This window comes from Alligator sinensis, unplaced genomic scaffold, assembly GCF_000455745.1.
Source record: "Alligator sinensis unplaced genomic scaffold, ASM45574v1 scaffold1201_1, whole genome shotgun sequence".
Taxonomy (NCBI): Eukaryota; Metazoa; Chordata; order Crocodylia; family Alligatoridae; genus Alligator; species Alligator sinensis.
The window spans coordinates 182594-200211 of record NW_005842690.1 but is presented as its reverse complement, the minus strand read 5'-3'; the positions used below and the strand labels follow the sequence as shown (position 1 = coordinate 200211).

The 17618-nt window shown below is 46.1% G+C and overlaps 1 protein-coding gene across 2 annotated transcripts in view; it reads right to left on the bottom strand.

Annotated features, from left to right (window-relative positions):
* Nucleotides 1–17618, bottom strand: part of RAB31 (RAB31, member RAS oncogene family) — a 134484-nt gene that overhangs the window by 110404 nt on the left and 6462 nt on the right. Inside the window, exon 3 of one of the 2 annotated variants that reach the window (XM_025215967.1) lies at nucleotides 8251–8353. The exons of the other annotated variant lie outside the window; for it this stretch is intronic. The gene's annotated coding sequence lies outside the window, so the exon portion shown is untranslated. The remainder of the gene's footprint in view (nucleotides 1–8250; nucleotides 8354–17618) is intronic. 2 annotated transcript variants of the gene reach the window in all.

The following is a 17618-nucleotide window of genomic DNA, read 5'->3' as shown; positions in this document are numbered from 1 at the left end:
ACTCTTTCCTTCTCAGGCAGGGGGTCAGACTCGATGATCTGTTGAGGTCCCTTCTGACCCTAGCCTAGCATGTATGACAGCTTGATGATGCATATCTGTAGAGATGACATGTGCCATATGAGTAAACAAATTCAGGAAAATATGCATGACATCCCATGAACACCTCAAAATGTTGAGGGTCCATGACAGACAACTATTGCAACAATTATCAGAGTGTAGGTAATTGAGCATTTGACCCACAGAGTAAAGTTTTAATATTCTCAACCAGTATGTTATTTCTTAGCTCCAAAATGAGTGTCTAGACCAGTGGATGCCAACCCTTTTGTCAGGCTTGCCCTAAAATAGGACTACACACTCTCCAAGTGCCACTCTAACCCCATGCTCTTACACAAGCTGCTTCCCTGCTTTCTGCTTCAGGCCCCGTTGCGCCCCGTCTGATCTGCTGCTCTGCCTTCTGGTTCCTTTCCTGTGCTCCCTGCCCGATTTGCTGCTTTCCTTTCTGTTTCCTGCTATCTGCCACTGTGCTGCCTATCCCTTCCCCAATCCACTGCATATCACATACAGAGGGTGCCTATGCCACTTATGGCCCGCATGCCACAGATTGGCCACCCTGGTCTAGACTGACCAAAGATCTAAAGTAAAATGACTTTGAAGACATCAATTTCAAATACACTAGGGTTACCACACATCCAGGTTTGTCCGGACATGTCCTCTTCTTTGACCCTGTCCTCATGTCTGGGCAGATTTTTAAAATGGGAGCAAATGTCCAGGTTTTTGCTCTTCCTCTGCTTTCCTGGGCACTAGCAGCTTGGGACTGCTTGGGGCTGGGAGCAGCAGGCTACGTGATTGGTTGTTGGGGGTCATGTGCTCTGCACGCAGGCAAACTCCCAGGTAAGAGACAGAGTATGTGCAATGCATGTGTGTGTGGGAACTGTATGGGCAGCATGGCTGGAGGGGCAAGGGCTGCAGGTCGGGAGTGAGAGATACCAGTAGGGCAGGAGGGCAGGGAACTGCAGATCAGGAGTGAGGGGCACCGGCAGTGTTGCGGGGGCAAGGGTTTAGGAGCGAGGGGCAGAGGCAGGGCATGGGCATATCACTGCCCACAATCATATACCCCTCCCACTCTCCACCTCCTCCTTCCCCCCACAGGTGTCCTCTTTTTGGATACTGAAAATATGGTGACCCTAAATACACTGGAAAAATTCCAAAAGGCAATGCTAGCCTATATAATTTAGCACAATTAGAAACCTCTGCTTAAGAGATTTAGTTAAAACAATCTGATCTAGCTAGAACAAAGAGTGGATTTGATTTCACTCCAAAACAGAAAAGGTACAGAGCACACTGCTCCGATCCAACAAAACAGTAAAGGCAATGAGATTATTTGCATGCCTTATAAACTTCCCTGGATTGCAACCAAAGTGCTTAGGAAATTACAGGATGAAATCCAAAGGTCCTGCAGATGACAGGAAAAGGGGGACGAACAGACATAATATCTGGACAATATCTCAAAAGCCCATAAAATTTCATCCGAAATCCCCTTGTTTTACCACATCTGTGTGTTCTGAAGAGCCCTGAAGTGAAAGAATGTTCTTGGCTGCTCAGAAGATACAGCTTCATTTTAATGCAAAGTAAACTAAATGTCTGAATATTTGGCTACTGTGAAGGGCTGCTAAAGATAAATATAATAAAATTAACTTATCTGTTTCCCTGATTTTATTCCTTCCCTTTCTTTTTTCATCTTTCCTTCTATGCTGCATTTAGAGGTGTTTGCCTTTTTCAGTGCCTGCATCCCTTCATTCTTGGTTTTCTTTTGCACTTCTCTCTCTGTTCTCCTGCTCTGGCACTCTGCCATGTGGGGTTTCCCCTCTCCTTCCACCCACTTTAAGTCACTGAGGGAGCTCCTTCCTACTCACGAAAAGGCTGAAGTATATGTTCAAATGATTAGAGGAACAGGGGTGGGGTTAGTCATGTGCCCAAGGCTAAGTGTGAGCGTAAGCATTTTGGTCATCTCAGGGTTTTAGTTTCCAAGAATGTTTCTTTGCCAACACTAGTGAAAAGAGACAGTAGGTTTGTTCACCTAAGATTTTACAGAATAGTTCCTTTTGTTGCCCAAAACATGCTGCTGTCCTTGTACATACATACCGACAAGCAATGGAACATGGCACACACTTGGAGAAAATGCACCTGCTCAAAAGACTGAACAGTGATGCAGAAGACCATAAAATATACATAATTCTGCATTGCCCAAGTCAGAGAGGTGAAAGATACTAAATGTGAAATGCAATGCTTTACTACAGCAGTGGCATGTCAGGGAACAGGAAGAGAAACACAAAGAAGGAATTTTCTTCTCTTGACCACAAAGCTGCATCCACTCAAGAAAAAAGGAAATGAAATAAAAAAGCTGACACAGGACATAATGTGGGGAAAAACTGTCTGTGCTACGTTTAGGAGCCCTTTATATTTAAAAGAAGAACGTTATCTGCATAACATTGCAACGGTCAAAGTCCATATGAATTATATGGTAGGTGAGGGATATTGATATAGATGAAAGCCATTCAGTGGACAGTTTCAAGCGTCTACCATAGTTACTGACATACATTTTATGTGTTGATTATATAACCCCTGGAAACACATCACCTCATAGTTGACGTACTTAAAAAGATGGGCTCCTTTTCTCAATAAAAGAAAATCTGTTCTTCTGGGACAGGTTCCTCCCTTGTTACCTCCTCAGATTCCCTAAGAAATTGCAGCGCACCCCCACAATTCCCCAACACATGTTAAAGTGTATCCTGATACAATATAAGTAATCTGTGACAACCGTTGACAGCCTTCTTAAACTAACGGGGAAGTAAAGATTTGCATAATATTTGCTTCTAAGGATGGCAGAAGCTGTTTCAGCACAGAGCACTCACTGACTATGCATGCATAAATTCCCATTTGAATGCATTTCTAAATCATACACTGCTTTGCAGAGACAAGGGATAAAAAAGACAGACTCTTTACTGATGATCAGTGATAGACAGCTTTTACAAAAATGCCAGCCAGCAGCCAGCCTGAAGCACAACAAATCTATATTAAAACAGAACAAAAGAAAATTTTGCTAAATCAAATATAACATAAATCACCAAGTACCAAAGAGGCCTTCTTATAACTCAACTGGTTTCAAGGGAGTTCAAAGGTGAATGTGAGTAAAATCCTGGGTGGTTGCTATTGTTCTGGTGGCTCACAGCCACTGTAAAACAGCCTTACAAGGATTCTTCCTAGATAAAAAAATTTTTAGTTTCTATGTCAGCTCCAGGAACAGGAAGTGGACACATGCAGAGAATCTATACCCTAGCAACCCACAGTAGCTGGAATGGTTTCCTGCAGGCATGTACAAGCATAAGACAAGGAAGTCTTGAAACTACTCATAGGGCTGTGCGAAGCTTTGGTCCCCGATTCGATTCAGTGGAGATTCGGCCCAATTCGGTGGCCGAATCTCTGAATCCAATCAGAGGACCCTTTAATCTCTCTGAATCAAATCAGAACCCTCCGAATGGATTTGGAAAGATTCAGAGATTCGGACATAGAAACAGCTTTAAATGTTTTTTCTACATACCTCTAGGTAGCAGGGGCTCATGAGTCCTGCAATGCTGGAACGTCTCACAGGAGTGGGGGGGGCTTCCCAGTGCACTTGGCAGCAGACTCAGAAGTGGACTAGAAGCACTTTCGGGTCCACCGGGGAGAGTGCTGGGGGGCCCCCCCACACCTTGCAACTCAGTGACTGGTGCTTCTGGGCCTGAGGAAGGTACCCGGGGTCTCCCCTTGGCTGATTGCAAGACTCCTGATTCCTGGCAGACCCAGAAGTGGATCAGAAGTACTTCTGATCCACTTCTGGGTTCACTGCCGAGCACAAGGAGGGCCCCCCCACACTCCTGTGGGATGCTCTATGTACCCCAGCATCGCAATGATCATGGGCTGCGTCTGCTACCTCAAGTTATGTAGAAAAAACTTTTTAAGCTGTGTCTGTGTTCTCTGAATCAACATCAAATCTTCAGATTCGGATTCAGCCAAATTGAATCAGGGACAGTGATCCGAATCAACAAATCAAATCGCTGTCCTTGATTCAAGCCAAATCCAAATCCGAATAGAATAGGCCCTGCTTCGCACATCCCACTCTATACTATGCCAGGAACTTGACTGGTGGTGATGTTCTTAAGACCATGTCCTCCCTCCTAACCTGTACTGACTAAGCAGGAACACAGCTTAGTACATGGACCAGTTCCTGAATTATACTTAATTATATGGAAAACAGCTTTATCAGCCAAAACATGCAATATAAAGAATTCAAAACTATCCTGATTTTAAGGGCCTTTGATCTCAATCTGGCACTATATAGAGCCTTGATTGCAAAAAAGAATCAGCCCCAGAATGTTCTTTTTTAAAGAATCATATTAGACTAGGGCTGGAAGTAACCTCAAGAGGTCATCTAGTCCAACCCCCTGCTCAAAAAAGGACCATCCCCAATGAGATAATTCCAGCCAGGGCTTTGTCAAACCAGGCCTTAAAAACCTCCAAGGGTGGAGATTCCACCACCTGTCTAGGTAACTTGGCCAGTGTTTCACCATCTTCCTAGTGAGAATGTTTTTCTTAATATCCAACCTAAATCTCCCTTGCTGCAACATGAAATCATTGATTGCTCCTTGTTCTATCATCTGTCACCACTGAGAACAGTGATTGAGTTCCTCTTTGGAACCACCCTTCATGTAGTTAACAGCTGCTACAGTATAACCTCATAAATCCAGATGCCAAAAATCCAGAATTATTTCCCCCCCCCAGACGTGGAGGGGGAAGCTTGCAAGCAGCGGCTGCCACCGCTGTACATCACCTGTGCTGCCACTCTGCGTGCGGCCACTGTTCTGAGACTGGCCACCTCTCCCCTCTTCCCCCCCCCACCCCACTCCGCAACCAGCCGCCACACCAGTTTCAAAAATCCGACATCTTCAAATTTCCAGCAAGTGCTCAGCCCCACGCATGCCAGATTTATGAGGTTATACTGTATAAAATCCCTCCTCAGTCTTCTCTTCTCCAAACTAAATAAACCCAGTTCCCTCAGGCTCTCCTCAGAAGTTATGTGCCCCAGCTCCTGAAGCATTTTCACTGCTCTCTGCTAGACTCTCTCCAATTTGATTCTGTAGTGGGACGACCAAAAATGGACACAGTACTCCAGATGTGGCCTCATCAGTACAGAACAGAGCAGAATAATTACTTCCCTCGATCTACTGGCAACGCTTCTACTAATGCAGGCCAGTACACTGTTAGCCTTCTTGGCAACAAGGGAACACTGCTGACTCAGATTCATCTTACTGTCCATTGCAACCCCCAGGGTCCTTTTGTGCAAAGCTGCTGCTAGTCAGAGTCAGTCCCCGGGCTGTAGCAGTGCATGGGATTCTTCCATTCCAATGCAGGATTTTGCACTTGTCCTTGTTGAACCTCATGAGATTTCTTTTCCCCAATCTTCCAATTTGTCTAGGTCAATTTACACTTCAGGCAGATGATTTTTTTCCACAAATAACTTTTACACTGGATGGCAAAGAATGTCAGAGGCAACTGGGACACTCAGTGATATAAGGAATAATGTGTAATTCTGCTGATCAGGAAAAAAACCCAATGTCTCTGAAACATAACTTGCTTGGTAGCTACAATCTATATGCATTTAACTTTTATTTCTGGATGCTACTGGTAAGTGATGCACTGGTAAGTAGTCTTCTAAACCAAGCAGAAGCAGCAAAATCCTAAATACTCTGCCACAACCTCTAAGAATCTAAAACTGAAGGCTAGCATTTAAATTAAAAACAGCTATAAGAAAATACAAAAGTTTGTGCAGATAATCAATGTGCAGCTTACTTATGTCTATCACTAGTAGCTACAGCTTATGAAACTTGTGATTGTAGATTTAGCCAATGTTTTTTGCTTATATAAGACTGAGTTAGGCATTGGACAGTTGTCAAACTTCACTAACTGCTGCCTTAATCTAAATGATACTTTTTTCCTTCTGGCATTCCAAACTGTACAAGTTTCCATAGGTAGAGTTTAAAACAGGTTTTTGAAGTGGAGACATCTGTGGTTATCTTACAAACTAAGAAGCTAAAGAAAAAGAAGGAAAAACAACACTAACTCCCTGCTTCTAGTCACCTTCCATTCTATGCAGTTATATACACCAGGGTGAAGTGGGTGTAACATGCTTCTATATCAGAATGGTAAGGTGTTTTTCTCATTTACATTTAGGATTATCATATTTCCAGTAGCAAAAAAGAGAACACCTGTTGGGGGGGGGGGGGGGGGGGGGGGAGCAGAAGGATGGAGAGGTATATGATTGTGGTAGGGGGGCAGTGATATGCCTGTGCTCTGCCTCTGCCCCTCACTCCTAAGCCCCTGCCACCCCAACCCTGCTGGTGCCCCTCACTCTCAACCCACAGCCCCATGCCCCCCAGCACTACTGGTGTCCCTCACTCCTGACCTGCAGCCCCCTGCCGCCCAGCACTGCTGGTGCCCCTCACTCCCAACCCATAGCCCCCTGCCCCCCAGCACTGCCGGTGCCATAGACAACAGATGGGGCACTGGTGCCCTCCCTGAGAGTGAGTGCTCTTGGCTTAGGCAATGGGCGGGGGGGGTAGGCAGAGCGGTGGTGCCCCCCCCCGAAGAAATGCCACCAGCACTTCCGGGCTCGGCATCCAGCCATGGGAGGGACCCCCTCCCACCACTGACACCACTGCGGCAGCCTGCAGCGGTCCCAGCTTGGCCCGCCCTCACTGCCAACGCCTGTGTCACTGCCTGCAGGCGGTCACCATGTCCCCTCAGCCTCAGGAGGCATGTGTTGCCAATGGCCAGTGCCCCTCACTCCTGACCCAGAGCCATCTGTCCCCTCCCGAACCCTCAGCCCTGCTGCCCATGCGCGCGCGCGCACACACACACACTCTTACTTGCCTGGGCCCATGCCCAGAGCACATGACCCCCCGACAGCCAATCAACTTGCCTGTTGCTCCCAGTCCCAAGCAATCCCAAGCTGCTCATGCCCAGGAAAGCAGAGCAAAGCAAAAACCCAAACATTTGCTCTCATTTTAAAAACCTGCCCAGACACAAAGACAGGGTGCCAAAAAAAGAACATGTCCAGGAAAGCCAGACATATGGTAACCATATTTACACTAAAAGTCCCTTTACACTGCTATTACTACAAAGGAGCCTTAAAGTGAGAGACAAGGCAGGTATAGTCACTGTGAACTGCCTTTAGGCTGCTAAAGTGGTGTAAAGTGGCCTTGGTGTACATGAGAATTTAGCTGTGTTCAAATGGAGAGTCAGGCTTATTGTCTGAAAACCAGGCATAGGTAAGTAGGATCACCATACATTCAGGTTTTCCCAGACATGTCCTCTTTTGGGGTCCTCCCAGCTCCATCCATGTGTTTTTTTTAAAAATCAACAAATGTCCAGGATTTTGCTTTGTTCAGCATCAAAGTTTTTCCTGGCACTTTCCAGCTTGCCCTAGCAAGGAGCTGCCTGGGGCAGGGAGCAGGGGGCATCACATGCATCTGCAGGCACACATGTACCTGGCATGCAGCCAGGAAGAGTGGTGGGAGCACTGCAGGTTAAGAGTGAGGAGCACCAGCAGGGCTGGGGGGGGCTTTGGCTTGGGGCCAGGGGGCTGTGGGTCAGGAGTGAGGAGCATCAGCAGGGAGGGAGGTTTACAGGTTGGGAGGGGCACCAGCATGGTCTGGGGGGTGGGGTACTGGGGGTCGAGAGTGAGGGGCAGCAGCAGGGCTGGGGGGGGCTTTGGCTTGGGGCCAGGGGGCTGTGGGTCAGGAGTGAGGAGCATCAGCAGGGAGGGAGGTTTACAGGTTGGGAGGGGCACCAGCATGGTCTGGGGGGTGGGGTACTGGGGGTCGAGAGTGAGGGGCAGCAGCAGGGCTGGGGTGGGGCTGTGGCTTGGGAGTGAGGGACAGGGAAAGGGCACAGGCATATCACTGCGTCCGTCCCCCCCCATCATATTACCCATCCCTGCCCTGACAGATGTCCTCTTTTTTGAACTGGAAATATGGTAAACCTATAGGTGAGGAAAATCAGACTACCTGTCTGATTAGTAGTGGATGGGGAAAGTTATTTCTTTCTTCTTCCCAAACTCCTGTGGCTAATCACTTACATTATAAAAGTTTCATGATGTTTTATGAGACCTGTTCACAGTACAATCATTTTATTAATGTTCATAAAATAACTTACTTCTAATGATGACTGTAGTTAAGATGCTGTTTTCTGGGCACTGCATCTTTAAATGGAAGAACTCCAAGATACTCAGAGGTACAGTATTTAGATGGTCTAACTCCTAATAAGATAAATGAAAATTTGAAATGAATGGATCCTAGGCGTGTAAATACGGTTACGACTATGCACAACTTTCTCATATTGGGTAGCACTGTAAGAGTATTTGAGGCATAAGACCTTGGTGAATTAAAAGCAAATGCTATCATGTTTGCTCTCTTAGTTCCTTGTTGTTTACCTTAAACTAAGTAATCTTGTGCCCAGTAAAGTCAATGGGAGTCTTACTAGGATATCCCCTTGGAAGTGCATGTGGTTTCCATTGACTATAGCTAGTATAGCAGCATTCAATCTTTCTCTTCTTAATAAAGAAACTTCTGCTGTCAAAAGATTTAATGCAACTGAATTGTTACATCATTATTTTGATAATAAAAAGAACAACAGTCATTGCAAGTATGAGAATAAATAAGTGTCTTTAGTAAACATAAGTGAGTGGAGCCCAGAAGTCAAAACAGCCTATTGTTTTTATAAAAAAGAAAGATAAATTATTACAGGTTCTCTTTATAGAGAACTATAAAGAGTACTTCTTGTCAAATTACTAACTTGCAATATGTCTGTTTAGAAAGAACATGACAACACCCTTTCTAACAGCTAACTCTGGAGTTTCCTTCTTTGGCCGGTAAGCAACTTAAATCTTCAAAAATAAGGAAATGAAAAAACATTTGCCAAACTAGGATAGAAGCTCTGCTGTTGTAGCAGTCCTGTGCAGCATGTGTGGATGGGAATGAAGTGTGTTAAGATGTACTTTATATGAAACAGAAAGGTTGAGGGGAGCATTTTAAACACAGTTATAACACATCTTAGATGCATCTATGCAACATACATTTGACCTGCTTTATAATCTGGTTGAGGTACTACCAAATAAAACACAAATTGTTAAATGCAGTTGTTTACATAGTATAGAAAAAGTGTCAGACGAGGAAACAAAATAAAGGTAGCTGAAACACTTAATAGAATTTGTTCACTAGATATACTGCAGTTGACAGGGTCCCTAAATAGACAAACACGCCCAATCATCTTTAGTTGTATCTTACAGAGAAGTTAGAAGGAATGCTCACTGCACCTACAGTTCAGAACCTTCAGTATTGTATACGTTAATGAAAAAAAACGTATTCTGCACCCATATATCTTAGAATTACTGTAGAAAGAGGAATAATCATTGCTATCCTCAGATGCACTAGGAGAAGGAGCAAAGTTGTGAATTAGCAGATGTCATACAGTGAGTCACTGGAAGTCACAAATTAAACTCAGCCTTCTAGGATCCTAGCCCCATGCACAAACCATTGTGCATCTCCTCTAGTAGATGTCTAGAGGAGTCTACTATTTCTCTCGAGTCTAGACTCATTAAGTGTCAAAAGGCCACTGGATACTGTTGGTGTGAGCAAAATATAAAAAAAAGGAAAAGGAGACCAGTTAATATAATTGATACTAAGTTATTCAAACATCAAGAAGCAATTTTAAAGAGTGTTTTTACTTATACAGGTTAGTTATTAATTGGAAATGTCCTTTGATTATATATATTGGTTAAAATAAACACACTGGCTTTACATGTCAGCTAGCCAAAGAAGAACAATCATTCCCATGAGCTTTACTGTTTAGTATGTTTTCTCTCAATGACAGCCTCTTTTGGAGTCCTAAATTCTGTGGCTTGATTGGACAAAGGTTCTTCATTTGCACTAAGGAAGAAAGGGATTAACATACTTTTCTGAAGATAGACTGGCACAGGCAGCACCTTAAAGTACCTGCCAGCAAAATTAAGCCTGGAAGGGAGGATACTTCAGGTGAAGAGATAAATGGAGCATAAGCAGGCTTTAAAGCAGGACTGTCATTGTTGAGAAATTATGTGCCTGAAGCAATAAGAAACTGGGTCAAACTCTAGTTTGAACTTTAGACAGGGTGAAACTAGGACAACACTGGAGCAATAGTCCAAACTAAGAACAGCCACACACCTGGGGAGAAGGCTTGAACTGGACTTTGTCCTCTTATCAAAGATTTGCTTATTAAGGAAGTCAAAATCCAGAAGTAGAGGTTAAGCTCATATGGCTTATGTCTCAGGGTAGGTCTGCAGTGAACAGTTAGCCTAGCCCAACTGTTAACAGCTAAATAATCAGCCATGTGAGTTATGGTGTCCTTACTGCTGCTCAAGTCATCTGTATGTATCGCTAGGACTTCTAGGAAGTCATCAGTGGCTCTTTTATGCTCCAGCAAGCTGAAACACTTTGAGCATTTCCCAGCAAACTGAGGGAGAACTCTGCCCTGAATATATATGGAGAGACAGCAAGAAGATACTGAAGGACCATCACCACTTGTAAAATGTACATTGCATCCATATTACAAAATGTCTAAGTTACCAGCCCTGTTAACTTAGATAGGCACGGACAGACCCAGGCTCTACTGGTACTCAAGTCATATCAGCTAAAAATTGTGTGAGAGTTTTGTTCATAGACAGGAAGGCATTAGGACAGCATAGGAGTAAATGTCTGACATAATTCTGCAGTGAGAACATATTGGAACACATGAGGCCTTTCCACAGGGGATATCCTTCACTTGAAGGGTATATCAGGGTTTTCAGGTCTGTAACACCAATAGACGACATGCAGGTCCCTGCTCTAACTCATGGTGCATTCCATACCCCAAGACGGGGAACCTTGAGGCAAAATGTCAAGAAACAAATGCATGCAGACAGCTTGTCTGCCTGGACAAGGGAGAAGAGATTGATGTCATATATCTTGACTTCAAAAAAGCCTTCAATCTGGTATCCCATGATCTCCTCTTGGCAAAACTGGCCAACTGTGGCCTCGGGTCCACCATGATCCGCTGGCTGAGGAATTGGCTCCGTGGTCGGACCCAGAGGGTGGTAATTGACAGAAGTCAATTGTCAAGGTGCCCTGCGACCAGTGGGGTCCCCCAAGGCTCTGTCCTTGGACCCATATTGTTCAACATCTTCATTAATAATGTGGACATTGGAGTCAAAAATGGACTGGCCAAGTTTGCTGATGACACCAAACTTTGGGGCAAAGCATCCACACCTGAAGACAGGAGGGCGATCCAGGCTGACCTGGACAGGCTCAGCAAATGGGCGGATGAGAACCTGATGGTGTTTAACACTGAAAAATGCAAGGTTCTCCACCTTGGGAGGAAAAACCTTATAGGCTCGGCAGAGCTACGCTGGCTAGTACTACGGAATAGAAGAGACTTGGGGGTCATCATTGACCACAAGATGAACATGAGCCTGCAATGCGATGCTGCAGCTAGTAAAGCGACCAAAACGCTGGCTTGCATCCATAGATGCTACTCAAGCAAATCCTGGAACGTCATTCTCCCGTTGTACGTGGTCTTGGTGAGGCTGCAGCTGGAGTACTGCATCCAGTTTTGGGTCCCACAATTCAAAAAGGATGTGGAGAAGCTTGAGAGAGTCCAGAGAAGAGCCACATGCGTGATCAGAGGTCAGGAAAACAGACAGGCTGGGACCTATTGCGCCTCTTAGCCTGGAAAAGTGCAGGCTCAGGGGTGATCTGATGGCCACCTATAAGTTTATCAGGAGTGACCATCCGTATCTGGGGGAATGTTTGTTCACCAGAGCGCCCCAAGGGATGACGAGGTCGAACGGTTATAAACTACTGCAAGACCGTTTCAGGCTGGACATAAGGAAGAACTTCTTTACTGTCTGAGCCCCCAAGGTCTGGAACAGCCTGCCATCGGAGGTGGTTCAAGCACCTACATTGAACACCTTCAAGAGTAAATTGGATGCTTATCTTGCTGGGATCCTATGACCCCAGCTGACTTCCTGCCCTTTGGGTGGGGGGCTGGACTCGATGATCTTCTGAGGTCCCTTCCAGCCCTAATGTCTATGAAATCTATGAAATGTACTCTGGAAGCAGAGTAAAATTTCCCAGTTTAGTGTACATTTACTTTGGATCACAAGTTTGTATCATGTGCTTGTAACTTTTTCTTGTGGCAGTTTAAACCTTGTTAATATATCCACTGACCCAAGCACCTAAGAAAGGGATCTACAAAAAGCCAACAAGTTGAGCAAGGATCCACTTAAGCTAGCTAATAGGGAACGATGAGGATATCAGTACGTCCCACCCTCTACCCTTCTCTAGAACATAGGAGCGCGGCACGTTAGGCCAGGTCGATTCAGCCCTGGCTGGCAGAGGGCCTGGGGAGTCAGCTTGCCAGCCTGGGGCTGCTCTTCCTGGCTCAACCTGCTGCGGAGGGGCTGGATGGGCATAAGGGTGCTTCAGTACAGGTCTAGGCAACAGATAGCCCCCAGACTGAAACACCCTTGTGTCCCAGCCAGACAGGGCAGAATCTACACATGTGCTACTGCAGAGCATTTTATTCTGCAGCAGGATAGTACTTGTACAAGTATCTTGCTGTGGAGTAAATTTGTTTACTCCGACCTAGTAGGGGTGCACGAGTAGATGCAAGAGGTTTACTGCACAGCTAATTAGTCTACTATGCAGTAAATGTCTCGTGTAGACGCACCCACTGCAGTTCTATTTCAAGTCATGTAAAGGCAGATTCTGGGTCTACTGTTTCAGCTCTTCCTGTTGAAATCAGTACTCCAAGTTCTGTGCAGGTTACTACAAAGAACACTACTGATTTATTCAAGAACAGTATAGCATATTTTCTCACATACAACATAGCCTGGAAAAAGATATACACCTTGTCTGAAATGCAGAATGAAGAAAAAAATATTCTTACTTGCAATAGTAACTGAGTAACAGCAGCTAGGCAGCTAAGCCTGTTCATTGTTCTGCTCCCTGTGAAGCATAATAAACTTTACTCTTTTGCCTGATAAGCAGCAGAAACTGTTTTGGAAAAAAAAGTGGTGTGTTGTATGTGAGAATATATGGTATTATGATTTACTCCAAAGTTGTTCTGGCAGACTGGTGAGAATGGCAGTGTCACAAACAGGCAGCTCAAATACTAAGAAAGTTTGCCTGTGGAAAAAAATAATAGGAGGCATTACTTTCAGACTGACCCTTGTATTTCATTGGAGAAAAAAGGATGAAAAGTGGGTGAGTTACTTTTGTCAGGAAGAAAGCCTGTAAGCATATAACTGCTGACAAAAATATTTAATGTTACTGGGAATACAAGCAGAACAGAACTGTAAAAAGACCCTTTTTCTTAACTTGAAACTGAGCAGCAGAATTGGAAAGAGATACTTATATTCCAGAGTTGAGAACTCTGGCATCTACATGATTTGAAGGCATTCAAGATTCTCTAACTAAATATCATTTATGGATATGATCCCTACTTCTGGCTCCTGCCCCACTCCAGCTCCCTGGGTTCCCTCTATTTTCCCTCACGTGCCATGCCTTGATGTAAGTAGCAGATCTGTGAAAAGGGAGGCTGCCCTAGGGTCCCAGAGTGATCTCTCATCTGTCTTTCTGCCAGCACATCCCTCCCAAATCCCATTAGTCTCAATTCTGCCTCTCATGCTAAGAAAGCTTTTCTGGCTTGCCTGTGCCCCAGGGCACCTGTTGCCTTCAGGGTGGCCTCCTTCTGCCCCTGCAGCCATGCCCATGTCTTGCAGATGTTATCGGTCAATCACTCTCAGGGCAGGCCTCCTTAGGCCTCTCCACCTTTGTTGGGGCCTCAGCCTTCCCAGCCTCCGCCCCTTTCCTCTAGCTGGCCCCCTTAGCCTAAGCCTACTGCTCCAGACCTGGCTTTAGGTCTCCAGCCCATCTCGCCCCTTCTTGAGCACTGGGCCCTTGGCCCTAGTTTTGCCCTTTTTGGGCTCTGGGCCCCTGGCTTCAACCCTCTCGGGCTCTGGCCCTTAGCCCTCCCAGCTTCAGGCTGACTCTATTCTCTCTCCTAGCTCAGGCTCTGACCTTCTCAGTCTCCACCTGCCTGTATCATAAGCTCCAGCCACTGGCAGGGCTCAGAATACCTTGTGACCCTCAAGCACCCCTGCAACTTGTGTCTGGCCCATGGCAGTGCTCAAGGCCTCAGATATCTTATTGGGCATGTTCTGTGGCCTCCAGACCTTCCCATTAGCTACTCCCAGTCCTCTATTTTAAACCGTAAACCAAAATACAAGCCCACTGGCTGCAACTAAAACTATCCCCACACTGGGGCCCAAACATAAGCACCAGCTCCATGGCTGTACAACAGAACTCTCCCACGTACTGGGTCTTACTTCCCTGGAAGCGCTAGATACTTTGCTTGCAGTTCCCAGGGCAGCTCAGTTATCAACCAGTTGCTCTCCTACAGCCATCCTGTTACAGAGTTCTTCCCTTACTGCCTACTGACTGCCTGGGCTCAGGCTTTATGATCTTAAGCCCTGCCCCCTCCTGTCAGGCGACTCTCCAGGCACACACAGAGGTTTCCATTCAGGGCGGCTTACTGATGCTACCCTGCTGTCTTAGTAGTGTCCCTACTGCCTAAGCAGGGCTCTGCCCTATTGTACTATTGCTAGGCAGCTAACCCTGCAATAGGCACTTGCTATCCATGAGGCCCTGGCTGCCTATTCCCCTATAGCAGGGGTGGGCAATTACTTTGGGTGGGGGGCCGCTTACCGAGTTTTGGCAAGCTGTCAAGGGCCACATTTCCCTCTCTGGCACAGGGAAGCAGAAGCAGCCACATGGTCCCAGGCCAGAAGCCTCTGCTAGGCAGGAGCTTCTGGTTGGTGGGAGTGGGGCTGGTTGGGCCTTGCTGCTGGGTTCTGCCGCTGGCTTCCCCTGGGTGCTACTGCCCCAGATCCTGTCATCTTTGACAGGCAGCCAGCAGCAAATAAATATTAATTTTCTAAATTTTTAGGGCCCCGTGGGCTGGATAGAATGGCCTGGTGGGCCACATCTGGCCCCCGGGCCGTATTTTGCCCACCCTTGCCCTATAGCCAGTCCATCATGAGCAGTCTTCTCCTTCACCTGGGGCTTCCCTGCTACTACATCTCTCTGTTACAGGCAAATTGTTGAAAGAAATAGATCTAGCCATAGAGAAACTCATCTAAATCACATGAGCAGCAGAACTGTTTAGGAAAAGGGATCAGAACAATTTTATCCAATTCCAAAGGCAAAGGCTGAAGGAATACTAGAAGCAGGACAAAAATGAACCAATTGGAATGTAAGCATCAATGACCTAAAACAGTAGAGGTCAACCTTTTTGGTAGATGTGCCACAAATTAGCCCTGCACCCTCCAAATGCCATTCCAATCCCTTTCCCTTACCCAATCTGATGCTCAGCTTTCTGCTTCCTGCCCTGTGCTCCCTGTCCAATCTGATACTCTGCTTTCTGCCCCCTGCCCAATCTGCCACTGTGCTGTCTGTCCCCTCCCCAATCTGCTGCTTGCTATATGCACAGAGGCTCACCAAACTACTTGTGGCACCCATGCTGCATGGCACCAATGCTGAGCACCCCCAATCTAGTATTTTGTACTAGGGAAGGCAATATGAAAGGCAGAAAGAAAAATGCCCCTCCTTCCTTAATACTGCAGCTCCCCCAAGAAAAAGAAAAGTAGGGATACATAAAATGATTGAAGCCATAGAGACCTCCAGTGAGGAGATGGGTAACTGCACTGTGATTTCAAATGGAAAGACTAAATGTATAAACGTCACAGAAGGCAAGCTGCCAGTCATGAAATATTTACAAAATTTATGGCAAACTGTATTCCAGGTACATTACCTTATGAAAGCAGCTGCAGTGTAATCTCAGCAACATTGTTAAACAACAGTATTAGAAGGAAGACATGTAATGCTTATGTACAATAAAGCCATTATGAGATTAGTAAACAAATATCTTTGATAAAAGACATAATCTCTCTTCTCGTCAGTGCAGAGGCAGAAAAGGATCTCGGAGTCATTACTGATACCAAAATGAACATGGGTCGACAGTGTGGGGACGCGGTTGGGAAGGCCAACAGCACTTTGTCATGCATCCACAGATGCATCTCAAGCAGTTCCAAGGAGGTGATCCTCCCCCTCTATGCGACACTGGTCAGGCTGCAGTTGGAGTACTGCGTCCAGTTCTGGGCGCCGCACTTCGGGAGGGATGTGGACAACATGGAGAGGGTCCAGAGGAGGGCCACCCACATGAGCAGGGGTAAGAAGGGCAGGCCCTACGAGGAGAGGCTACGGGACCTGAACCTGTTCAGCCTCCACAAGAGAAGGCTGAGGGGGGATCTAGTGGCCGTTTACAAAGTAGTCAGCGGGGACCAGTAAGCATTGGGAGAGTCCCTGTTCCCCCAAGCACTTCTAGAAGTGACAAGAAATAACAGTCACGAGCTGGCAGAGAGTAGATTCAGGCTAGATATCAGGAGGCGCTACTTCACTGTCAGGGTGGCTAGGATCTGGAACCAACTTCCAAGAGAAGTGGTTCTGGCTCCTACACTGGGGGTCTTTAAAAGGAGGCTGGATGATCACCTTGCCGGAGTCGTTTGACCCCAGTACTCTTTCTTGCTATGGCAGGAGGTCGGACTTGATAATCTGCTCAGGTCCCTTCTGACCCTACCAACTACGAAACTATCTCCAGGAGTTTACAGTAGTTGATGCACAGAAGCACTGTGTGCTGTTGGGCAGCAGGGCAGTGTTAAGCAAGGTACCTAATCTCAATGCAACACCTGAATATCCTTAACATGGGAGGAGAGACAACATCTGTTATGGGCCCTATCCGATGTTTTAAGGATGTATTTCAAGAAGAATACTTGACAACAAGCCAGAAATACCTACGCCCATGAACTACTGAACCATAAGGACCTGATGGAGCCACTGAAGAACAAACTGGCAAGATTCCAAAGAAGAGGCATCCCTACATCTACTGCAACTAGCACAAAGGAGATCAGCAGTTTAATAGTAGTGAGAACAATTTCAGCTAAACTGTAAGTGGCTCAGAGCAGTATAGAATATTAGAGTACTAAAAACACAACATTATGTATTACAAAGGACTGAAGACACAGAATCTGATTCGTTCACTGATTTTATCACTAATGAGCAGGGATCCACGTTTTCCATTTCCAATGGAAAAACAGAGAAAACCATGGATGTCCTGGTTTTATTGGAGAAAATGTGGATTTTCTGTTTTAGCAGAGAAATCTGCAGATTTCCCCCTTTTGCAAAGCTGTTTGCAAAAAGGGCAGGAAAGCCCCAACCCTGCCCGGAGGGGCAGGGAGAGGCAGAGGCAGAGGAGTGAAGGGCGTAGCCTGTGGCTTTTAGTCAGTCACAAGGCTTAAGTCAGGCTCACTTTTCTCCTGGAGCCAGGGAAGTAGTAAGTGGGGCTTTCAGGGGGCTGGGGGGTTGCAGGGCGGGGCTGGGGGGCTGCAGGGC